The sequence below is a fragment of the Cupressus sempervirens genome, chromosome 11 (genome assembly GCF_028749045.1).
Source record: "Cupressus sempervirens isolate cs-2001-9-10 chromosome 11, ASM2874904v1, whole genome shotgun sequence".
In the NCBI taxonomy this organism is placed as follows: domain Eukaryota; kingdom Viridiplantae; phylum Streptophyta; class Pinopsida; order Cupressales; family Cupressaceae; genus Cupressus; species Cupressus sempervirens.
In genome coordinates this window covers 152465377-152490865 of record NC_143128.1, presented here as the reverse complement: position 1 = coordinate 152490865, position 25489 = coordinate 152465377, and positions in this window count along the sequence as shown.

Sequence of the window (25489 nt, the reverse complement as noted above, 5' to 3'; positions counted from 1 at the left end):
ATAAAAGGATGTGTAATGTGTGTAACCAGTAAACCAAGTAATACGAAATTGGGTTTGTACACACCATTACCTATGCCATCTTGCCCATTGGAAAGTGTGTCTATGGACTTTGTGAGGGGGTTTACCTATGTCTAGGAAGGGTCATGATTATTTGTATGTAATAGTTGATCAGTTCAGCAAAATGTGTATTTTAATGCCTTGTAAAAAGTAGGTCACTTCTGAACTGACTACTCATTTGTACTTTCAAAATGTATGGGTTCATTTTGGGTTACCTACTTCTATTGTATCGGATCAAGATTCTCGATTCTTAGGGGAATTTTGGTCATTTTTGTGGGGACTCATGGATACCAAGCTAAAGAAGAGTACAACCTTCCATCCATAGATCAATAGACAGACAGAGGTAGTCAACAAGATAGTTGTACATCTACTTAGAGATTATTGTAGCAAGCATCCTAAGTTGTGGGATAAAATTCTTCACCATGTGCAACATGCTTACAACCATGTGGCACACTCTTCTACAAAGAGGTCTCCTTTTGAGACTTGTTTCGGTTATTTGCCAAAAGCACCAATGGATTTTGCTTTTGGAAAGGACAACATTATCGATGGATGGCATGATGTAGAAAGGGATTTGAAGTTCATCCAAAAGGTCTAAGCAATCCATTAGGTAGTAGAAACACAATTGGAGTAGACCCAAGTAAAATACAAGGCTCGTCATGATAAGCATCACATTGACCATCAGTTCCAAGTTGGTGATAGAGTTTGGTTACATATCAGTAAGGAAAGAATGCAAGGTGAAGGAAGGAAGCTCAAGCCTATTAGGTATGGTCCTTTTGAAATCTTGGAAAAGATTGGTACCAATGCTTTCTACCTTAATCTTCTTCCATACATGCAAATTTACTCAGTTGTCAATGTTGACAATCTGAAGTTGTATGAACCTCCAATGATCTTGGATGAAGATATCAGTGTTCAGGTTCCTTTAGTTGATGATCTTTCACTAGAGTACATGATAGAATTGCTAGAAGATGTCATGCTAGACAAGAATGTCAAAACTTCATGAAGAGGACCAGTTGAATACCTTCGAGTGGGATTGAAAGAGATACATCCAAGTAAGTCAAGATGAATGGAGATTGGAAAAGTGAGGGAGAAATACCCTCACCCACTTTTTGGGTAATCCAAACTTTTGGTGGTATGAAAACTTCTCAGTGGGGAGGCTTGATCCAGGGGATATCTTCACCAAAAATTGAAGTATCTCCAAAACTCCAAAAAATAGCATTAGTTTAAAGTTCTTAAAATTTTTCTCCCAACACAATTTGAATAGGCAAAAAAGGAGTTCGTATGCTCGAGATACGGCCAATCAAAGATTGGTCAAACCTTGGGCCAAAGGTCATCAAAAAGACAAATTTTAAAACTCTCTAAAATTGGTTGAAGTTGGCACCAAATTGGAGGTCTCGTTGAGAGCTTTCTAGAAACATTCGTTTTGTCAAAATTGGACTTCGTACGCAAAAGTTATGTGCGATCAAAGTCAATTAAACAAATGAATGATGATGTGGCCTTCCATACGGTGATGTGGTAGACTTTAATCACTGACATGGCATTTCAAGGGAAAAAATGTGGTGCCAGATGTAGGAATAGAAATCATGTGGCACCTAAATTAATTGGCAAAGTCAATTTGATGAATCATTCACAAGTTGATGTGGCATCATTCATAGGTTGATGTGGCATCATCCATGTGGTATAGAGTCATGGATGCCAATTTGAAGGTTGGTGGCTAGGGTCGAACCTATGACCGCCACAAAAAAAATTGGGCGTCAACCGTTGGGTCATGTAGAGTTCTCAATACCTATTTGTCAAAACTCTTATTTAACTTTTGAATGCTGCCAAACACTTGTAGAATGGTTGTTGGCAGGGGTTGAAACCCCGACCCCATGGATCCTAAAATTACTAAATGCCAACATGCCGCTCATGTAGGTTAGGATATTAATAAAAAATGTTTAATTTAAGGTATAACGAAATGCTGTACCTACCTTAAAATAGCCCGTTGAGGTTATTTGGTTAATTATTTAGCCCCCAAAATTGTATAAATGCCAAAATGTAAAAATGGAAAAGGGGGTGTTTTGTTTTATACCCTATTATTAAATTAATTGCTTTTGAACCAATTTAGGAAAATTAATTTGTATAAAAAAGTTGTGGGGAGGGGGGGGGGGGGGGGGGGGTGGGGTAGGATGTCAATTGGAGGCAATGGAAACTAAAGGAGAAATTATGTAGATGATGAGAGGGAGTTTGTGAATATGGAGACTAGGTGATTTTTCCTACACACAGTGGAATTTTTTTGCATGTGCTGGAAGGGAATTGTCACAAATCACTTGTATTGATTTAGTGGAGTTAATTGGATCGGTCCCCCATTGGAGTTGGACCTGGAGTCCTTCCCAGACGAACTTCGAAATCAAATGTGTTGTGTCTCTATCTCTCTTTCTATCATTTCATTTTATGTTTTTCTTATTTTCAATTACATTGATTTTCTTTATTAAAGCTTTAAAATTAACTTTATGTAATTGGTTAACATTCTCTGTAATAGTCCTAGATCCTAGAAATTAGATCAACACCCTGGGCATAAAAAAAATCCATGTGTACCATTAAACGTATATCATCAAAATACTTATCTACAATGGATTTATGAATCCTCACACAATTTCTTATTTTAGTCTTGAATTCCTCAAAATAGTTATCAATAATTGCCTCAAATTTTTTTCCTTATTGACTTATCAAGTCATTTATTTTCTCCATAGCTAGCTTTCTCCTATTTGATGCTACTATGCCAATGGTAGGAAATGAATTTTTTACATAGAAAAAAATACAAACTAACAAAGAGCCAAACTTAATTGATGTATCCTTTTCTTTCCTTATAGCTCAAAGATTCTCTATTAATTTTTTTAGTTTCAACTCAGAAAGATCATAATCATGATCCCTTTTAACAATTTTGTAACCTAGGTCCACTATAATGCATAACACCCTATTTAGTTAGCTTGATTGATAAAAATCATGTGCAATCACTCATACTAAAAATTCAACAATATCTTCATCAATCCCATCGATTGCAATACCTCAATTATGCCATTTAGCTTTTGTTTATTTCTCAACTTCATTACTTGGTGTGCATCTCATTGTATTTGGTCTATCCAGGGTAGCGTATCTTGTAACTTGACATATGATGTCCTTGTTCATCTTAATTGGCCCACGTTCTACCCATACCTTCATATCAAGAATATAACTCAACATAGTCCTTATCCATTCTACTTTGAAGACTTTCAAAAAACCTAGGGCATAGGTAAGCCCTTTCTTCTCAATAGTCTTATACTCCTCCTTTAATACTCCATTGTAACACAACTTCTCATATGTTTTCCTCAACTCAAAATCTTTGACTTCTCTAATTTTTCTTATAAAACAAGTTCATACATCTTGAATTGTTAGAACCTTTGGTGGAATTGATGACAGAGTGTCAGTTCCATCTTTTGTTACTTCAAAGTTTGAACAATCCTTGAAATTAGGTGGGGGACACTGATCATTCCTCTCAATTTATGTGTTTATCTCCTTCAACAATTCACTCATAGTTATAGATGATGACATTTCAAACTAGGATTTCAAAAAAAGCTTTTCTTTAACAACCTTAGAAAATAACTAGCTCGATAATAAAAGTTTTAGTTAATTATATCAAATTTACAATGGAATATTGTGATTCACTCACTTTGTTAGTAAAATTTTCCTTAATACCCTTCGAATCACTTTTGCACTTGAATCCACTTGGTAAGTTAAAAAAATGAATGCCCCAATTTGATATATATCATTAATTTTGCCAATTAGGTCTATAATAAATGTATTTGTACTCTAGTAGGTGCACAACAACTATCTCAACCTTTCGCTCCTCTTTTCAAATACTCATTCACTATCACCTTGCTTGGTTAATTCCAACACTCTAAGAAAATAAATCATCTTAGTTGATGTAAGTGTTAGCCATATTTTCCCTCCCACCATATATTTGAATTTAAATGATAGCAGTAGGTTCAATGGTTACATTCAAATATTTAAATATTAAATGTCAAATGGAAATACGAAATTAATGAAATAAAAATTTAATATTTCTATATTTTCCTAATGTTGGTTCCATGGGCTCTACAACTTTCTCCACCATTAGATCTTGTATAGATCTATGGTTATCTCTTCCCCACTTTCTGAAGATGCATGTTCTTTAGATAATGTGGGGAAGCAACATGTTGATGCATTGACATGTGAGACATGTTTCCATTATGGGCCACAAGAAAGAAAGCTACCAAGATGAGTTGGTATACCATAGGTATCTAATTTGCTAAGGTACTAACATGGAGAATAAAGTTGGTCACATGTTTCTAGGCTATCAAATGTAAGAGGATTGATGATCGCCACTTCACCATTTTAAGGAACTACTCAAACTTTAGAGAATGCTGGGAAGCAACATAATGAAACATGGAGTTTGTGGACCCATTCCTATCAGAGCTAGAAAAGAACTTGACATAATAACTTGGAGACATGTCTAGACACATTAACAGTTTGTAGTTACATCATTGGATGAAGCTAACAATAGGACCAAGTCATAACATAGATCTTGTGGGATTGTCAATTATTCTTTGATCAATGGTTGTCACTTCTCTACATTTCAGAGTGTTAGTGAATTGATTTATCTTTTAAATTAAAGAAAAAGAATGAAATATTTTATGCCCAAACTCATAAGAAAAATACAATTTTCCAACAGTTGAGGAATTTTCACATTCACAATTCCTCTCTGAATTTTGGTAGGTTCAGCTTCCTTATTAGATTTTCAATAAAAACCACCTTTCAAAAGAAGATTACTTTTAATCCAAAAGTAATAAGGCTTCCCATCTATTCTTGGATAGGGGGAACAATCTAATTAATAATTATATGATAAAAACATATGCATACAAAGGAGAGAATACATAGTTTCTCTGTCAATCACATTCCAAAAAATAAATCAACTTGATAGATAGTCAACACAAGAAAAGAAATATCTAGAACACAAGGAATCTCAACAATTCAATACTAATTTAATACTAAATCAATAATGAGTGAATTCAAAGCATACATCTTTTAACATTCAACCATTTCCTTTCAAAAGAAGAATAATGTTCAAATCTAATACTAGAAAAACTTAGAAAAAATTGCATAATCATGAAGTTTTAGATAAAATGGTCAGAACATGATATCCATCAAAAATTACCAACCCTTGGCACTACTAAGTTTCAAACTTATATTGCAAGCTATTTGAGAATCTCCCTGAAAACATGATTCTTGAATAGTTGGAAGCAATTATGAAAACCAACATTAAAATAGGGTACACAGACCTAGAGTTTAACTTTTGAAAACCATAACTAGAAAGTATTTAAGACAATTAAATAGAAATCATTAAACATCCCATGATTGGTCAAGTGGTTTATTCCTCTTCCTCATCCTCTTCATCTTTAGCATTACCTTTCCCATGTGCCAACTTCCATGTCCTAAAGGGATTCATGAATTCATTCATGGTGATTGTGTTTAGATTCTCGATGCTTTAAAGACAATTTTTCTAGATGTCCTTTTCTAGCTTCACTTTTTTCATAGTGTCTAGGTAATTTAGTAGTCATAGGGTGTATATTCTAGACATCACTTTACTTTTGGCCACTTTGGAGAAGTTGAATGATGTGAGATTGACTTTGTCTTTTATAGACTTCATGCATTCTTCATGTTGCTTGTCCATTGTCTCTATGTAAAAGTCTCCTTATTTAAGGGGACTACACAAAGGTGAACCAATAGACTGGAAGTCCCTACCTACCTACTCTAGTAATGTCTTGAAATCCCTTTCACATGATTGAATTCTTGAAATAGTAGAAGTATAATTGGATACCCTCTAGGCTATGTTTTTCCTTAGAACCTGAAATAGACCTACGTGTACATGTTGTAATAGGTTTTTCAAGAGGAATTTTTCTTGTCTAAACTCTTCTACTTCCACTAACTGAGACACCATGGCTAATAGTTTTTTAACTTCTATTTTCCATGTCTTGGACTAAACATAGGATTTTTCAAAGAAATCTTTGCTAAGGAAACAATCTCATGCAAATTTTGCATGAATCTGGCAACTTTACTTGTTACTAAGCTAATCAAATTGTATACTGCAAACATCATCATTATTCCTTTTTTGAAATCCTTTAACAACTATTGATTTTTAGGGGCATTGGAATCAAAGGAAGTTTATGACTAATCCTTGGGAATCATTGAATTTATTTATTCAACCATTGCATTATTTTAAACTTTCATCCTTTCCTTCTCAATTCTATCATTTTGTGATTGCAACACAATTTTTTTGTGGATGCGTCTACCTATTGTTGTTTTGTCTCATGGTTTAGTACTCCTAGTTCTATACGTGTAACTTCAAAGTTACTTAGGTCCAACTTGTTAGTTCCCTTTTTTTTGGTTATAGGTGACTACCTTAGCTTTGTTCCTCTAAGTCACACTATCAAAGGTTATTCTAGTTGTGCTTTTGGTTCTTTTGGTTTGAGAGTCTTATTAGTGTATTTACTCACACCCACAATGTCTTCAATAGGGAAAGAAATTGGAACTAGGCTTCTTTTTCTATTCACTGAGGCCACAAGCCAATTAGGACTGATAGCATCCCATTGTGATTTCAACAACCCTTTCTAGAGTAGCTATAGTCTACATCCTTGGAGGAGATGAACCCATGGTCATTTGAACTATTTGGCTATTATTGATGAGTTCTCTGCTTTGATCATTGTCTTGTTCACTATCAACTTGGATAACCTGGTGAGGGCTTACTAGCATCAATATTTTAGCTTTCCTACTGGAATGAGTTTTCTATACAATGGGAGGGTTGTGAACCTTTTTCTCAAAAATTCTCTACAACCTTCTACTACCTACAATGGGGAGACCAACATTATAAATAGAGTCAACCTTGACATTAGCATAGGTTCCCTTTTTCAATTTCAAACTAGACTTTGTCTTTTTAATCACATTTTCTATTATTTTAAGGATATCATCTTCCTCCTTACAATCCTAGTCTACAATGAGGTTTATATGTTCATTTTTTTGGGAACCTAGAATGTCAGTCCCATCCTCTTCTATTTCTATAATATCTACACCAAAATTCAATTGAAAAAAAATAATTTGGGGAATGGTAAACCTCGATAGCCCTCTTCTTTTTACTTCTAATTCATTTATACAATCTTCCTAGAGATCTTCCACAATGGATACATGTGTAGTTTTCACCTAAGTAACAAACAAGCTATGAATGATTCCATTGCTATCAAAGTTTGGCCTAGCGTGATAAGCACCAAAACTAAACTTAACTAGGTCAAAGCTTATTCATTTTACATCTTCCACACTTCCACATGCTAATTTTCCAAGATTAAGTAGGAAAATGATATCACAGGCTTCTTCAGCTAAGAATTTATTTATGACAAAGACTAGTTGTCACACTACTTCGGCCAAGATGAAACAATCAAAGGCAAATCTAGGAAGATGCATAGGTTCTTCATCAAAACCTCCTAATCTAAAATAAGTGAACCTTGGGAATTGGATATATAAGCTACCAAAAAATTGGATGAGTCTTTGAGACTCAAGTAAAAATCTATGTTGCAAAGAACTTTTATCTCAAAACACAATTTCTTGGAGAAAACATCACGAACCTTTCTAAAATAATCTAAGACTTTATCTTTATGTAGAAAAGGGAAATAACTATATATGGTGATATCCTCAGTCTAGGGTTCATGTGGCAAGTATTGTAAATCCTGAGTGGTAGCTAACATGTACATTAAATAAGATGATATGAAGAAATCCTTCTTTAGATTTAAAGCATCTTTCAATTGATCTCTAAGAGAACTAGCATTCTACCCAATCTAGATATTGTGAACCTGTTAACACAATTTGAATATAGAAGTACATCCATTTTTCAAAAATAGATACATTAGGGGATCCACAAATTCTATTTAAAAGAACCATTACGTCTTGAACCTGAGTAGTCATTAGGCTTTTCTTCAAAATTTTAGGCAACCTCAAACCACTCTTACAGAAATATTTTATCCATCTTCTTCCTATGACATTCTTATAATCACTTGCCTTCTCATAAAATATAGCTATAGATAAGGCTAGGGTAAGATCAAAAAATTGCTACTCTTCCAGGTGAAATAAGCTAGACACAGTCTCTCTATTAACATTTAACAATAGACTTCTATCATTCTTCAATATATTTCCTTTAGACACATTGTACATATGTATGCACTCCCTAATAAACTTTGGGCAAGGATATGCTGGAGGGAAAGTGGAATCCATGAGAATGTTTGTGTCTAACACATTAGTGGAAAAAGGTTGGGCTAGTCTTTCACACAATCTTTTTGAAACCCCTCCCAAATCAACACCTAGCAAGTCTATATGAACTAATATGGGGGACCTCCTTTGTAAACTATGAGTGTTTCCAAAAATGTGTAATGTAGACTTCATGATTTTAGGAGCTTCATTTTGTATGCAAAAGCAAGGAAACAACCACAAACATGATTCACCCAACAAATGAGAGGAAAGATGACCAGAAGATGGAAGGATTACCTGGAGGGTGACAATCATATCAACTATGAAAGAATGTTGGTTTTCTCCATTTTTCTCCTATGACTTCTTGTTTTGAACAAAAAAAGAAACTTAATGTCTTTATTTTTAAACTAAAAAACTTTCCTTTAAATGCATTTTGAAAAGGAGGAAATGGTCATTAATTACATAGGGGATGAAAGTAATTTTTGGCATGCCATGAAAGAAAGATGATAGGGTAGAATAGGTACTCACATTAAATTGGAAGGTGAGTACTTTAAATTATTAACCTTCTTTACATGTGTCAAATCTTTGTTTTCGCACCCTTAAATCAAAATTTCAGCACAACCATTAATGATAATTTTACTTTGAGAATTAATTTCTATACTCACTTTTGAGATCATGATGTCACCTAAAACCATCTTAATCATGACGAGACAACTAGTTGTTATGTGCCATGTGTGTATGTGTCATGTCAAGTGGGTCCTCCAAGGAAAACATCTGTTGAGGAGTGAAAGAAACATTGAACTCATGAACTAGTATCTTTGGTACAAAAGGTTCAACATGACTTAGTTTTCTTTGAACTCGGTAGAAAGGGTAAAAAAGGTTCAAGGAGTACAAGAAAACTTGTCTATTATACCAAGACACCATCCAAACCATGACAAGATGATGTTTTGAAATAAATTCACTTTCGATTAAAGATGGCTACAAAGGAGGACTTGGTCAACAATTTAGCTTGAGGGGAAGGTCAATCAAAAACAAAGTTGAATAGATATGAAAATTTTAGTACAACTTCATTTTCAAGTATAACAATTGAAAAAACCAATGGTTCAAACTAAAAACATGAAAAAAAGAGTGAACCAAAAATAGAGTAAAAATGACAACTCTAAAAAATATGAACTAACACAAAGATGTAAGGATTTTAAACAATGTAGGGAAGTGACATCATGCCACATGTACTTATGGGTTTGTTCTTTAGTGTGGGCCACTAGGGTTGAAAAGAACATGCCAAATAGTTTTCCAGGTAAGTTTTATGCCAGTTGTCCTATGTTGATTTGTCGAGGGTCTACGTGTTTAGTGAGGTGGATGTTGAGTGTTCAGTAGGCCCATAAATATCTAAAGAAAGCATAGTAATAGCTAGGGTGCTTCATGATCATCATTCATTTGGTGATTGATGATCATCACTTTCCTATCTTTTGAAGTTGTGAGGACTTTAAAGAATGCAGGGAAACAACATGAGGACATGTGTCCTTATGGGCCCAGGTGATAAGTGGCTAAATAGCAACTGATGTTGGCAGTGATAGTGGGAATTAATTTCATAGTTTCACAAGGTGAATGGTTAGTAAAGCTAACAGGGTAGTAAAACACTCAAAGAATTCATGAGGTGGTTAAAAAATAAAAGACTATTGGTCCACATGGCTCATCCTGGTTGCTTGACCTAGTTGACCTACTAATTTTGATGACTTGTCAAGCTAGGGATGGGAGGAATATGTTTTCTTGCACGATCTAATCTCCATGATCAATACCAACCACTCCTAAATGAATTCCATGCTTGGTAAACAATGGAAACACTCCAACATCCTAGTTTTATCCATCTACCCAATCAGAGTGTTAATGGTCATTGCTTCTTAGGGCTCTGTTAGTGAAAGATTGGGTTTTCCTACATCTAGTTATGTACCAAAGATCTATTTTTATTGATCTCCATGATTGTTGTCTACAATCTTAATGGTGGTGGTTGTGTTTTGCCTTAGGGTAGAAGTCATTGGAATTATGTTGGAACTATAAAAGAAAATTTTGTATTCTTTGTTAGGGTCGATCCTTCTCTATTTCTTTGGCATTTCTTTTTCATGCACATTGTAAATTCCCTTTGTCTTTGAACTATTCATTACTTTTTGTCTTATCTCTTTTAGCCATTGATGTACTATTCAAGATCCATTTTCCTTTCTTCAATGTTTTGTTGTTATCTTTCATTTTGTATGACTATATCTCTTTTGGCCTATAAATGATATATAGTGAATCTCTTCTTCCTTTTACCATTTTTCTAGTTGTTTGATCTGCATATGATTGATAAGTTAAGAAAGTCTGAATATGTATATTTTGATGTCATTATATTTAGTTGTACATGTATGTGCAAAGATAGAATTTAACACTCTATTTTGGTGCATCACCCCTTAGGTTAGAATAGGTAGATTTTCTTTTGTACATTCCTTCTCCCTTTTCCTCTCTAAGTGTAGTTAGGTGCACCCTGATAACAAAGGAAGTCAGCCTTCTCTAGAGAATTAACCTCATATTTCAAGTGCCACAACTTGGAGGTTGCTTCCACGTTACACAAGGTTAATTGAGAAGTATTCTCTTAGGCTAGGGTGTGAGCTTTTATGTCAACGATTTTTGGTATGCCTAGTAGGACTAATCATTTCAGCTACATATGTCTATTGATTGACCAGTTGATCTTGATGGATTGAGAATTTGGGTATTATTGTTAGTGAAATTAGCCTTTGAAGTCATTCAATCAAATACCATGGCAAAATCAAACACCCTGGTGACTCTAGTGCACATCTTCTAGTTCCAAATAGACACAATGTTGGTATGTAAAAGTCATCCTTGATCATTGTGATTTTCAAGTTTTCTATGAGTTTGTAGTTTTTATGAAGCTTTAATCATGAATCCATTTCATAGAAATAATTACTATTCACCCCCCCATATCATGAAGAGATTATTCCTCGACCCTCATATTGCCAATTCAATCTGAACCCCAAACTTTTTATAGTCCTTTTCCTCAAAATTATTACTCTTCTCCTACTGCTACTCCATCAGTCCAAACATCCCCATATAAAGGTTTTAAGGATATGATGTTGGAATTCCAAAGGCATGTGGAGGTCAAGCTTCATGAATGAGATGAGTAGTTATTGACCTGGGATAGATAGCTTGAGGAGATTAATGAGTGGTCTGATGAGGTTGCAAGACATCAAGAAATAGAGAGACAATAGGAGGAGGCATACCAAGCTTACCTTATAAGTGAAAGTTTTGTTAGTCATGAGCCCCCCAGACCTATCACTATTTCTCTATTTCAAGATTGACCAATTGTATGGACTCTTAATCGTCCAAAAATGGAGTTTTGGGAGAGTGAAAACAAGCCCACAAGGATGGCATGGGAGGAGTTGCAGTCCACTGAGGAGAGCAAGGGGGTAGCTGTTGAGAAGAAGGAAGAGGATCTAATCCTCTTATCTAAAGAGCTCCCCTCCTTTTTTGAAGAAGAAGAGGAAGACAATAGGGTTGTTCCTTCTCTTGAGGAACTAATCATGGCTTTTGAGCCTTTAGAAGACAATGAGAATATATTGTAAATTAAGTAAGAAGAGAACCATTTGTTGGAGCAAACAGTCCTCCATTATGTGGAAGATGGAAAAGAGAGCCTCAAGGAATGTTGTGTCCTTGAGGAGGAACATGTTGATACGCATGAGGTTGTCCCTCAGCCTATGCATATTACTACAACTAAGAAGGAGGATCTTGATGGGGAGACTTTTTTAGATGAGCTAGAGATGTTTTGTTCATCTTTGGACATGAAATAGTCTACTGCTTTGTCAGAGAAGCATGAATTGTAGTAGCAAAAAGTATAGATTCACACTATATTAGTTGCTTTAGAGGAGGTAGTTCTTGAGTAGCATGAACAAGATGTGAAGATTAATCCTTCACATGAAGAGGAGGTGCCACTTTCAAACTAGCAAGATGTCACTATTGAAAAACACAATCAAATTGTCAAGGATGACTCCTTTGGCCCTACACCATCAAGAGGAAGCCCCATTAGGAATCTATCTCTACAATAATTCAAGTTACCCCCAGTCTTTCTCACTCCAAAGTATGAGGAAGAATCCTACAAGGAAGAGCAAGCATATTTTTCTTATTTTGATAGTGTCCTAGTGTTAGAAAGTAGTTTCATTTCTTTCAACATTGGGAAGGTGCTTCAAGTCGCAACAGTGTGTTTATTATGCTTGCTACTATTTTTAGCTACCTTTATGCCTAAGAGAAGAAACCAACTAGTGAGGAAGGGCAACTACTTCAACAAACTAGTCAATGGGTTTGTTTATATGTGAATCATGTACATAGTAGAGTAGTTTGTTTTTGGTTCTTTCCTATTTTCCAAAAAGTGCATGAGCACAGGTTGTCTCACTAGGGGATAGCCAAGTTTTTGAAGTTTTGAGGTTGGAGGGAAGTTAGAGGTAGGATTTTTAGAGTTTTACAATTGCAGAGGTAGAATTTTTAGGGTTTTGTTGTTGCAAAGGTAGGGTTAGGGTTTAACAATAATTCATAGATCCCATTTTTTTATGACTCCATAGCCCAATGCATGCTTTAGGTCACTGGTCTTATGCATAGTAGGATAGCATCCCCTCTAAGTTACTAGAATTATTAGCCATATTTACCCTCCTAAAAAATATTTGAATTTAAATGATAGCAGTAGGTCCAACAATTACATTCAAATATTTAAATATTAAATCGCAAATGGAAATAAAAAATAAATGAAATAAAAATTTAATATTTCTATGTTTTCTTAAGGTTGGTTCCATGAGGCCCAAAACTTTTTCCACCATTAGATCTTGTATAGATCTACATTTGTCGCTTTCCCACTTCCCAAATATGCAAGTTCTTTAGATAATGCAAGGAAGTAACATGTTGAGACGCGGACATGTGGGACCTATTTCTATTGTGGGCCACAAGTAGGAAAGCTACCAAGAAGAGCTAACATACGACAAGTATCTGATTGGTTAAGATACTGACATGGAGAATAAAGTTGGTTGCATATTTCTAGGCTATCAGATGTAAGAGAATTGATGATCATCACTTCCTCACTTTGTGGAATTGCTCAAACTTTAGAGAATGCAAGGAAGCAACATATCAAAAAGTGGAGCTGATGGACCCATTCCCATCATAGCCAAATAAGAACTTGATAGAACATCTTGGAGATATGTTAGAACATGTTGGTAGTTTGGTGTTACATTATTGAACAAGGCTAATGACTAGACCAGGTCATAACATAGATCGCATGGGACTTTCGATCATTCATTTTTTGATGGTTATCACTTTTCCACATTTTAGAGATGTAAGGATTTTAAACAATTCAAGGAAGCAACATCATGCCACATGTGCTTATGGGTCCATTCCTTAGTTTGGGTTACTAGGGTTGAAAAGGAGGTGCCAAATAGTTTTCTAGGTAGATTTTTTGCTAGTTATTCTATGTTTATTTGTCGAGGGTCTACGTATTTAGTGAGGTGGATGCTAAGTGTTCAATAGGCCTAAAAATATCTAAAACAAGCATAATAATAATAAAAAGGGTCCTTCATGATCATCGATCATTTGGTGATTGAATATCATTGCTTTCCCACATTTTGAGGTTGCAAGGATTTTAAAGAATGTAGGGAAGCAACATGAGGACATGTGTCCTTGTGGGCCTAGGTGATATGTGGCTAAACAACAATTGATGTTGGCAATGACAGTGGTAGTTAGGTTCATAGTTTCATGTGGTGGACAGTTAGTAAAGCTAACAAGGTAGTCAAACACTCAAAGACTTTATGAGGAGGAAAAAAGATAAAAGACTATTGGTCCACATAGCTCATCCTAGTTGCTTGACCTAGTTGTCCTACTAATTTTGATGACTTGTCAAGCCAAGGATGGGAGAAAGATTATTTTTTTGCATGATCTGATCTCCATGATCAATCTCAAACACTCTCGAATGAATGCCATGCCTAGTAAATAAAGGAAAGACTCCACCATCTCAATTTTATCCATCTACCTAGTTAGAGTGTTAATGGACACCACTTCTCAAGGCTCTATCAGTGAAAGATTAGATTTTTTTACATCTAACTCTGTACCAAAGATTTGATTTTCTTGATCTACATGATTTCTCTCTGCAATATTAATGGTGGTGGTTGTGCTTTGCCTTAGGGTAGAATTCATTGGAGTTATGGTAGAACTATAAAAGCACATTTTGTAATCATTTTTAGGGTCAATCCTTCTCTGTTTCTTTGGCATTTCTTTGGCATGCACAGTGTAAATTCCCTTTTCCTATAAACTATTCATGATATTTATCCTTATCTCTTTCAGCCATTGATGTGTTGTGCAAGATATATTTTCCTCTCTTCAATGTTTTTTTGTTATCTTTCATTCTGAATGATTGTATCTCTTTTTCCCTATGAATGATATAGAGTGAATCTCTTCTTCCTTGTGTCATTTGTCTAGTTTTTTTTATCTACATGTGATTGATAGGTTAAACAAGTATGAAACTATATATTTTGATGTCATGATAGTTAACTATGCATGTATGGACAGAGATAGGGTTGAACACTCTATTTCAGGGTAAAATTTAAGAAACCACCTCCGAAAAAAAGATATAAATTATTGGTGAATCTCTCAATTTTTTATTTTAAACATTATATACATTGGTGATTATTTTGGAATCTTAATTCTTGAGTAATAAATATTGGAAAATCTCAATAATAATAGGAAGTTTGCTAATCAACATGGAAGATGAAGTTGAAGCAGAAGTTAATTCAAACTTTGACTTTGAGATTTTCTAATGTGTGCTTATTTTCTTACAGAAAGTGCATAGCAAGATTATAAACTCATCTTTATAAACCAATTGAATGGGTTCAATATTAAGGTGATATTGAGGTTGCAAAATGAAATAATTATGGTAATGATGAGAAATCATGCTAAAGTATGGTTACTTTATGGAAAAAGATGGTGCACGGATTTTGTGACATCATGAAAGGTTGAGCTGCATGTAGATTTGATGGGTATTAACTGCAAATTTCATTACAAGTCTTGTCAAAGTAGAGGTGGCATGTTTGTAATAGATTTTTTGCCTACTCATATTTGTTCTTGGATTTCTAAGAAATCACTCCCCAAATTACCCCCTTTTGTCCTATACGAGTGCTCATTTAATCATTTTGAGCTCTCAACACTGACTAGTAAGAAAGGAAGGTGGAAGTCTGAACTCAATTGAAAATTGTAAATACATTATCTCCCACTTTGTCATTTCTATGTTTGGCTTTCATTTGAAATGTTTTTCATTTAGTTCTGTAAATAAATCTCTTTTAAATTGAACCATGATGCTCTTCCGCTCCAAAATACCTAAGCTTGAAAAACCTTTCCTTTTGAGCTCCCTTCCTAAAATTTTAGCCTTTTCTTTCTATATTCCTTCCTAGTCTATATTTTAGTGGCATCCAAAGAATGGGAGGGACTTCCACATATGCCCTGGATAGAGGAGATGACTATCTACCAATACTTCAAAGACCTTTATGCAACTGAATCTTGCAAGGAATTGAGTAGAGTTAATGGTATTTTTCTTGGGAGGTTAGTTTTTGAGCTCCAAGGTCATGGAAATCATAGGCTATCAAAGGAATCCATGTATGCTATTAAATTTTATGGCTATTTTTATATTCAATTCCCTAAATTTACATATCTTACAATTGGGGGTTTTTCTAGTGAACCACTTAAGTTGCACATTACTGTCTAGACAATATTGTTTTATTAGAGATATGTAGGCAAATCATTTCTGTGTTTGACTCCTCTCAAAGTACATAGAATTTAGTCTCATTCTTCTTCCCTATTGATGTTGGTCATTATAGGTGTTCAAACTACAAATAGGCTAGGTTAGAACAACCTAGATTGTCATGTTTATGCCTCAAATCTTTTACTCCCAGAAAAGAGTTTGATTATGCAGGATTTTCTAGGGATAATTTTAGGCATGCATCTTCATTAACCCATGTTCCTCATCTGGAAAATTATTGGGAAAATTGTCTTGATGAATTTGAAGTCAGAAAGAGATTATGGTCTAGATTGACAATCAATCAGATCAATATGTTTAAGGTAGATCTCAATACCCATAGTATAAATGAAGATGAAGTTGAAGTTAAAGTTGATGTAACTTCCAAGCCACTTCAACTTCAAGTGCAAGAATAGGTCCCAAAGTTAAGAAGGGTAACTCATTACAACACTAAAAAGGCAACACTGAGCAAACAAAAGGGGATAGTCACAATTGACCTAGATCATACCAAAGCAAAGGTAAGTTTGAAGCAGTCTCATGTTTCCCCCATGGTTGATGATACCCTAGATCCTTAGAAGACTCCTAAAAACACTATTTTTCAATCTAAAGCTTTGGCCTTAGCAAAAATTTCTCTTATGGCAAGTAGAGAACCTACTAACCCCAAGTGGCTGGAAACATTTGTTGAGAACGAAAGGAGTTTAGTACCAATATCCATACCTATTGGTAACCTAGTCAACAAATGCCTAGGAAAAGCTTCAAAAACTAAAATATTTCTCCAATTTTTCTCATATTGAGGCTATGTTGATAATCAATTTGAAGCATTTGGAGATGCACACAAAGAACATGATAGAACTGATGAGAGAAAAATAAATTTGGAAATAGAGGATGTCATATATCAGCTTACCCCATCAATCCATTATCTTTGTGTTTTCAACTGCATATGAGACATGGAAAGCCACAAGGATTGCAGCCAATGTGATTAGTTCCTCCTGATGTGTCACATGATCAATGGATAGTTCCTTTTCTTTCCTATTTATTTTCTGATGCTTTTTAGTTAACACAGTTGTGTTAACATATGGACAATTTATCTCTGGTGGGATAATTTAGGATAGCCATCCAACCCTATGCCTATATATATTTAATAGATGATATTTGATATGGTTAACCTCTCCATAGACTAAGGAAAAAATACTTTTGTTTTAATACTCTGAGCTTTTAAATTTTTGAAATAGAACATTTCAAATTTGCATCAATTGAATTAAAGTTCTATAATTTTATTTTACTGAAACTTCTTGAAGCAAATACTATTGTTTTTTTTGTGGTGATATACATTCTTGAGATTGTGTATTATATTTGGAAGTTAAGTTATAATTGTTGCATTCTTTTGGAATTATGTTTTTTGAATCTCAGAAGTTGTGGGAGGTTAAATCTTTGTTGTTTTAAAACTATTCTTTTATCTTACCATTCAATAATATATATGATATTGATCGTTAAGATTAAATGGTTTTTCAACATCAACATTTATCTTGTATTTGTTAGACGATTTCGAGCTTTTAAGTATTTTTAGTAAATTAATTCTTGGGAAGATTTTCACTCAATAGAGGAAGAACGATTATGTTTTCATAAAGGTTAGCTGCACCTTGATTGATATTGAGTAAATATTTAAAACAGAGAATTCCTTATCAATAAATAGGAATTCAATTTGTTAGTTTGCATTTTTCTCTCTTGTATTTTTCTTCAAAGTATTTGATAGCTTCACTTGGTTTGTTCATTCTTTCCAATAGTTCTTATTTAGACCTTAACTCATTTCTTAGTTGGTCACCTTGTAATCTCATATTTGTGATCTCCACGTGCTTTTTTTTCAACTTCTAGTTTGCAATTAACAATTTGTTCATTATGTCCAACTAATTTTTTGTGAGATTTTTCACCTCATATGGTCTTTCTTCAAGTTTGGAAGCTATTTGTCTTTTTTCTTCAAAAGCCATGACTCTATCTTCTTCTACTTTCTTATTTTGTTCAGTCACTTCACATAACCTTACTGGTTGAATTTATTGTTCTCTCTTGACTTCTTTACTTCTTTGTTCAGAATGTTGTTGTTCTCCAATAGACCTACTATTTTTGTATCATTGTCATCAGTACTCCCACTATTAGGAAAACCTTGTGTATCAATTTCCTTGTACAGTGTAGAATTTTTTTGAATGACCATTTCTCTAAGGATTTCCTTAACTCATTTTTTTCTCCTTCAACTTGTTGCAATATGATCTAGATTTCAATCATCTAGTTCTCAATTATTTTTCCCATCTTGTATTCCTCCATCTCCAAGATATGATCCTCTCAAGATATTAGAATTTTTCAAGAGAACAAAGATTCAATACCAATTTTTGTAAATCATAATGAGAAATAAGATATTAAGAAAAGGGAGGGAAGATCTATAATACTTTTACTAATAAAAAAATTCACACCTAGTGCTTTTTATATCTCAGATCTTATACCATATAAACATAAACATGTAATGTTGAAATGAAATCTATCTAAGCATGACATACATGCAAATCATCAAGACATAATGCAATGATTTGGATTACCCAGAAACACTTCAACTTGAAGTTAAAATTGGGCTGGGGATGAAACTCATAAATCTTACTTGTTGCAACAAGGCTAACCTATTAGGGTTACAATTTTGATCATGTTAGATGATCTACCCTATGAGGGGTCTTCTCTTTCAAAAGCATTTAATAATTTTAGGTCTTACCCTATTAAACAATTATACACTTACAATAAAGTAATGAATCTATTAAGAGATTTGAAATAGCTCTATTAGAGCCACTTTTTAAAGAGAGTTTCCATAATCCAATATGTTAAAATTGATTCAGTAACTAATGCTTTTGGTTTCTCTAAATGATTATTATAGTGAAAGAGCTAGTTCAAAAGTAGATCAAGTACACTGATGATGATGTAGTGGGCTACCTAGACAAGTGTATCGATAAGAAGTGGATGAATGAAATAACATCACCCTCCCCCACTCCCAGTAGAAAGGTAGGAAGTAGGCCTAGGCCCCGATCCTATAGCACCCCCTCACATGTAGGTCTTCACCGATTGGTACATAAAGATCCAATCAAAAAGTTACTCGGTCATCCTCCCCCTTAACCATTATTCATCTCCTCTCTTCAAAATCTCATTTGGATCTCTTTATATGGTATCTCTGTTATGTCCTTCACTACTCTGGTTGCACTCTCCAAACTCTTTTTAGACTTAGCCTTCCTTCACTCTATTTCCATTTACATGCATGCTCGTCTCTCTCTGATCCTAGGGTAGGAACCCTTCCTATATAGATAATCCTAAAAAGTTCTAGATTAGGATCAATGCTCCATATTTTATCATTTTATCATTTTCCATTCTAATTTTATGATTGGATAACATTCCTATCTAGGGATTAACGCCATCTAAAAAAATGTGTAATGTCCTTCTTAATTCTCTCTATGATCTTTAAATGTCATGTAGAATTTGACTAAAATGATTTACATAAGTGTTTCTGCAATTACAAAGTCATATGTCAATACTAGTTTACTCAAAACTTGAATGTTTTGACACTCGGTCATAACTAACATTTATTTTGTCACTTGGATTCCATATAGTCAACATATTCTTCCCACTCAGGAATAACTAAATTTCTTCTTGCTTGGTCTCAACTATGTTACTTAACTTATATGTTTGCTCGGTCTTAGTTGGAGTGCTCAACAACTTTTTACTTTCTCAGCATGTGATGACAAGTAAACAAGTCCTCTATAGCTTGGTCTTCTCTGAATGGCTCAATTATAGTGATGATAGTCCAATGCAACCTTGTAATTGACTTAGTGTTAGATACTAACAGCCAACTTAGGTTTAGAGATAAATAATTTGATCTAAAGTGATTATGGATCTCATACACTTAGATGTAAGTTGGCCTATGTCAACAAGATCTTTGAATGAGTATGAATATTATGTTACTTTCATTAATTATTTTTGTAGGAAGATATGGATATATTTTATGAAGAAAAATATGAAGTCTTTAGTAGATTTAAAGAGTTTGAGAACTCTTATGAAGAACCAAAAAGGGAGTAAGATCAAGATACTAAGGTGTGATAATGAAGGAGAGTGCAACTCAAATTCCTTCAAATATATTTTTTCTAAGGAAATTATCAAGAAAGAGTTGATAATTTTGTACAACCCTCAACAAAATGATGTTGTTGAATAGAATAATAAGACTATACTTGGAGAAACCAAGGTTGTTCTTCATGTTCAATGCATGCCATGATTCTTATGGGAAGAAGCTTGTAATATAATTGTGTATTTATAGAATAATAGCCCCCACAAAGTTGGAAAGATCAACTCTAGAAGAGGAATTGAATTATTAGAAAATAGATTTGGGGTACATTCTCATCTTTTGATTCCTTATGTATAGTCAGAACTAAGTTAAAAACAACTACACAGAAGAGTATCCTTATTGGCTATAGGGAAACTTCAAAGGCTTATTAGGTTTACATTCCTTCCCTCAAGAAAATGGTTGTTCATAGAGATGTGAAGTTCAAGGAGGAGAGGGGTATTTAGAAGTCTAGCAGGTTGATGAATAAGGAGGAGCAATCATCAATGCTTGAGGCATCACAAATTCCTTAAAATTTAGTCACACAAGTTGGAGAGAAAGGAAAGCAAGGTGAATAAGATGACCAAGAGGAATAGAGAAATCCTCAACCTCATATCCCTACTATAGAGAAGAGAAGAAATAGGGAAGCTAAGAAAAATTTGAGAGAGGCCTCAAAATATGTTTGTGGTCGGCAAGATTCAGCTAGATGGAGAAAGGCTCCCATGCCTTATTTTAATTATGTAGAACTTATGACTGAATTAATTGAAGTAGATCTTTCCATCTTTAAAAGGCATTCAAATACCAAGTATGAAAGGGTGCTATAGTGGATGAATATTCCTCCATGATAAAGAATAAATTGTGGGAGGTAGTAGCATGACCAAATGATAAAAGATAATTTATAGTGGGCTCAAGATGGTTTTATGAGATTAAACATGTTGTGGATGATTGTGTGGAAAAATTAAAAGCTCATTTTTTGGCTAAGGGATTTTCTCAAAAGGAAGGAATTTAATATGATGAGAATATTTCTATAGTAGAAAGGTTTTCTTCCATAAGAGCTATAGTTTTATTGTTTCACTAATGGGTTGGAAGATTCACAAGATGGAGTTAAAATAAAGATTACTAATGGAGTAATTCAAGAAGAAATTTACATAGAGAACTCAAAAGGATTTGAAACACATAGGAGGGATTCACACATTTACATGTTGAAGAAAGAACTATATGGACTCAAGTAGGCTCCTAGGGAGAGGCATTCATGTATTGACAATTACTAAGAGAGACTATTGATTTTTGTTTCTTTAGTTTGGAAGGTCAAGTGGAGTTACTTTAAAGATAATCAAGTTGGATGCTTAGAAACAACTTAGTTTTAAATTCTTAATAGAATTTTTCTAAGTTTACGAGGTTGCATAAAAACTAATTGATTTTATATATGATTTAAAAGATAGAGAATGAAAGAAAATATTCTTTTCTTGTAAGACAAGTAAATCAATTGGACTATATATATGTAATATTTTTGAAATAGAGTTGTATTGTCTTGTGAAGAATAAATTTAATATTAGGTTGAATAGAATATCCAAAACCTACAAGTTTTTCCCCATACTAGAGTTTCATAGGTATTGTTGACATGGATTTATTTCATGTCTTGCCAACATGGTAACAATTGTCACCGAACTGGAATGTTTAGCCAATATTCTCTAAAAGAGTGGGAAGCAAAAAAATTCCACTCCTAAGATCCCTATAGATTGAGTCTTGATTGTGCAAGAATAGAAAAAGTTGGATGAGGGGGGAAAATCCTTTATATAATAAGGAAGACTAAAGCCTCATCATTTTTCCTTTAGATCTTGGTTATGAAATGTTATGGGACTCAAAATGTGGTTCAGAAATTTTTTTGAATGAACTGCCTAAAAGAGATTTTCATGCATATATACCCGACTAATGTTTTGATTCATAGGATGTTACAAGTGACCATTACCTTTCATTTAGTATTTTCATGCACTCCACATTGTAAGTTGGAAGTTTTGAGTCATTTCATGAAATGTCATTTTGAGCATTTGTCATAATCTACTTTTCTTGCCTAATTGACAAACAAAATTTAGAAGGCTGGTTCACAATTGAATATCTTGTTCTTGATAAAGTTTGATAACTCACCACTTTGGATATTTCTATTATGTATATCAAAGAACATATGTTTCAGATTTTTATTCACTTTTGTATGTTATAATAAGGTTTTGAGTTCCCCAAAGATGGTTGTTTACTGTTGTCATAATGATAGACATTGTTCAAAATTCTGGGAAGCCCTATTTGAATGACTATAACTTTAACACAATTGACCCTATTGAGAAATTTATTTTTTCATTTCATTTTAGGAGTCATGGACTTATTATGTTTCAGATTTGAGCCTATGAAAAAGTTGTTTTCGTAGTTTGAAAACATGATTCTAAATGTAATTTATAAAGTGTTACTGGTACCTAAAGGTGTAGATTGATTAGTACGCCTATTTGAGATGCCATAACTTTGAATCTATGATATATGAAGCCAAATAGATTTTATCACTATGTTCTACACTAAAAATACTTAAGTGTGCTAGTTTTGACAAATCCTTTTGCACACTTTCCTAGGTCGATTCCCTTTACAATTTTTTTTTAAATTTATCAATGTACCCAGTTTTATAATTCCAAATACCCAACTTCACACACTTGCCAAATTTTTCCTGTTATTCATCATGAGCCCAAAATGCATATTCATATTCTCTACATAAAAGTTTATTGATACCCTAGTTTTCAATTCCATAAGTTGGTGTTTGATTGATTTCAAAGACTAAATTCAAATGCATTTTTTTTTTTAACATGTTTACTTGCGGAGATGTTTGAAAAAGGGAACATTGATAGTCAATATCTTTTGACTGGAAAATTTTCATGAGACAAGATTTGGCATGCTAAAAGAGTGTTGAATAGAGAGAAAGTATGTCAGGTACCAAGGCTTGGTCAAGTGTTATGGTAAGTTTTTAAGGTCAGCTTCAAAGCCTCAAGAAAAAGAAGTGACACTTATCAGAAAAGGTAAAAGATGAGTTTTAACTAATCAATTAGTGATGGAATCTAAATCAGATCAATTCAATGATTTTGATGGATAAATTTGACAATTCATTTGTTTGAAAGGAAAAATGTTTTAGCTAGACCCACTTTTGGGTCTGATTGACTTCATCATAATGATGAGGATAAATAGAGATTGAAGATATGTGAGAGATATCAGAATGCTTTTAATTATTGTGATATTTTAATGTGCAACATCATTCTAAAACAAAGGGGTTATTTACAAACACATATATACTTACTTAAAAAGGATGATGGCCTTCTTTTTAATGTCACCACTTCAATAGTATGAAAATTTATTGTGGGCTTGAGGGTGTGAATTGGGAAAAATGAAATGAGTAGAATATGTGATAATCGAAAAGGGTGTTTCAAGTATGTAATTCAGGATTGACTATGTGGAGAATAAATGATCAGAAATAAATATAAATGAGGGAGTAGGTGCCTCACAAAATAGGGTGAATATGATTGGGGTTGTTGGAATTACAAGTGAGAAGAAAGTAAACTTCTGAAGGGGGGGTGAACTAGGAGTTTAAACTTGGACCCATAAAACTTTCACCATTCATATATCACATGCATTAATATAATAAAATAACATGTAAAGCATAAGCATCAATCATGTAAGTATGTAATCAAACATACACATAACACCATATATGATTACCTAGAAATCCTCCAAGGGAGAAGGTAAAATTGGGGTAGGGATGACATCCAAAAATCTTCACTACTATAGTAATCAAGTGTATCAAATGAAAGTTACAATGGTTTGACCATGAATCATGGTCTGCTTTGTGAAAGGTCTGCATTGTTAAAGGCTTACAAATATTGTTAAGTCCCACCTTATTAGAGGATTTTAACACCCTATTAGAGGTGTGTCTAGTTAGAGGAGTTCAACTTACAATTAAGTAAACACCTTGTTAAATGATTTCATACAACCTATTAGGACTACTATGTTAAGAGATTTAATTGAAATCGCCTGTTAAAATGTCTCAACATAGATCTTGTGGTTGGCACTTGCTTGCTTGATAATAGATCACCTCTATACAATCTCTAACTAATCCTTCACGATCTGATGTACAAATGTTGTATCCTTCTCTTTCCTTAGTTTTTCTCTAATTGATTCAACCATTCACTCTTACTACTAAGTCACCTTGAATGCTCTACAAACTGTATCGTTCAATCTTTCAATTTGATCATTTAGCCCTTGTACACTATTCTCATAATTGTTAAGAATTTAGGGCTTCATACTAATTAAGAAGACTCTGGTGGCTTAGGGTTAGGTATGAATCTACAACTAAGATTTATCCATTTTTCCATTTCAACCTTCCCATTTTTTGACTGGGTGCATGCAATTGCACAGGGAATCCACATATAGATTCATCCTTATCTTCAAAAGATTGAGATCTATCCTTAAGTTAACTCAAAAATGATTTACATATTTGTTTGTGCCATTAAAAACAAATATTTCCAAACTGTGTCACTTAGCATATAAAGTCTTTGATGCTTGGCATACTTTCTGCTTCTAACTCAGCACCTAAACTACTTGGCATCCATTATTTACTTGGCACTTGGATCACTTGGCATGGCCTATCTTCTCAACACTTGAGTGAATTGTCACATGTGTGACTCAACACATGAGTGACTCAGCACTCATTGCAACTCGACATGGTCCTACATTTACATGTTGTGCTTGGCATGTATTACTAGTTCGGCATGAACTAAGTAAATGGTTTAAGTGTGTTGATACTCACTTGTCAAAAGTAATCTAAGATCAAAAATCTCCCTCTTTGACATGAGTCTCAAAAACACTTAAATGTACAATATTCTACTTAACTTCTTAAGCATAACATATCCATGGCTCGGCTTATATACGAAACTTCAAAATTTCAAAATTTTGCAAGAACCTATATACCTCAAAATTGATAAATCTCCTTTAGTTAATGTGTCTATTTTGTATCCATAAGCTATGCTTCTCTCTGACTTCAATGCACTATATCTGATACTCTTTCATCTGATATGCTCTATCATAGCTAATATCTATATGTATTTACTACTTTTGCTTTCCAAAAATGAATCTCAAAAATATCTCAAAAATGTATATCACCCCAATGATATAACTTTATTTTATTCTTTATT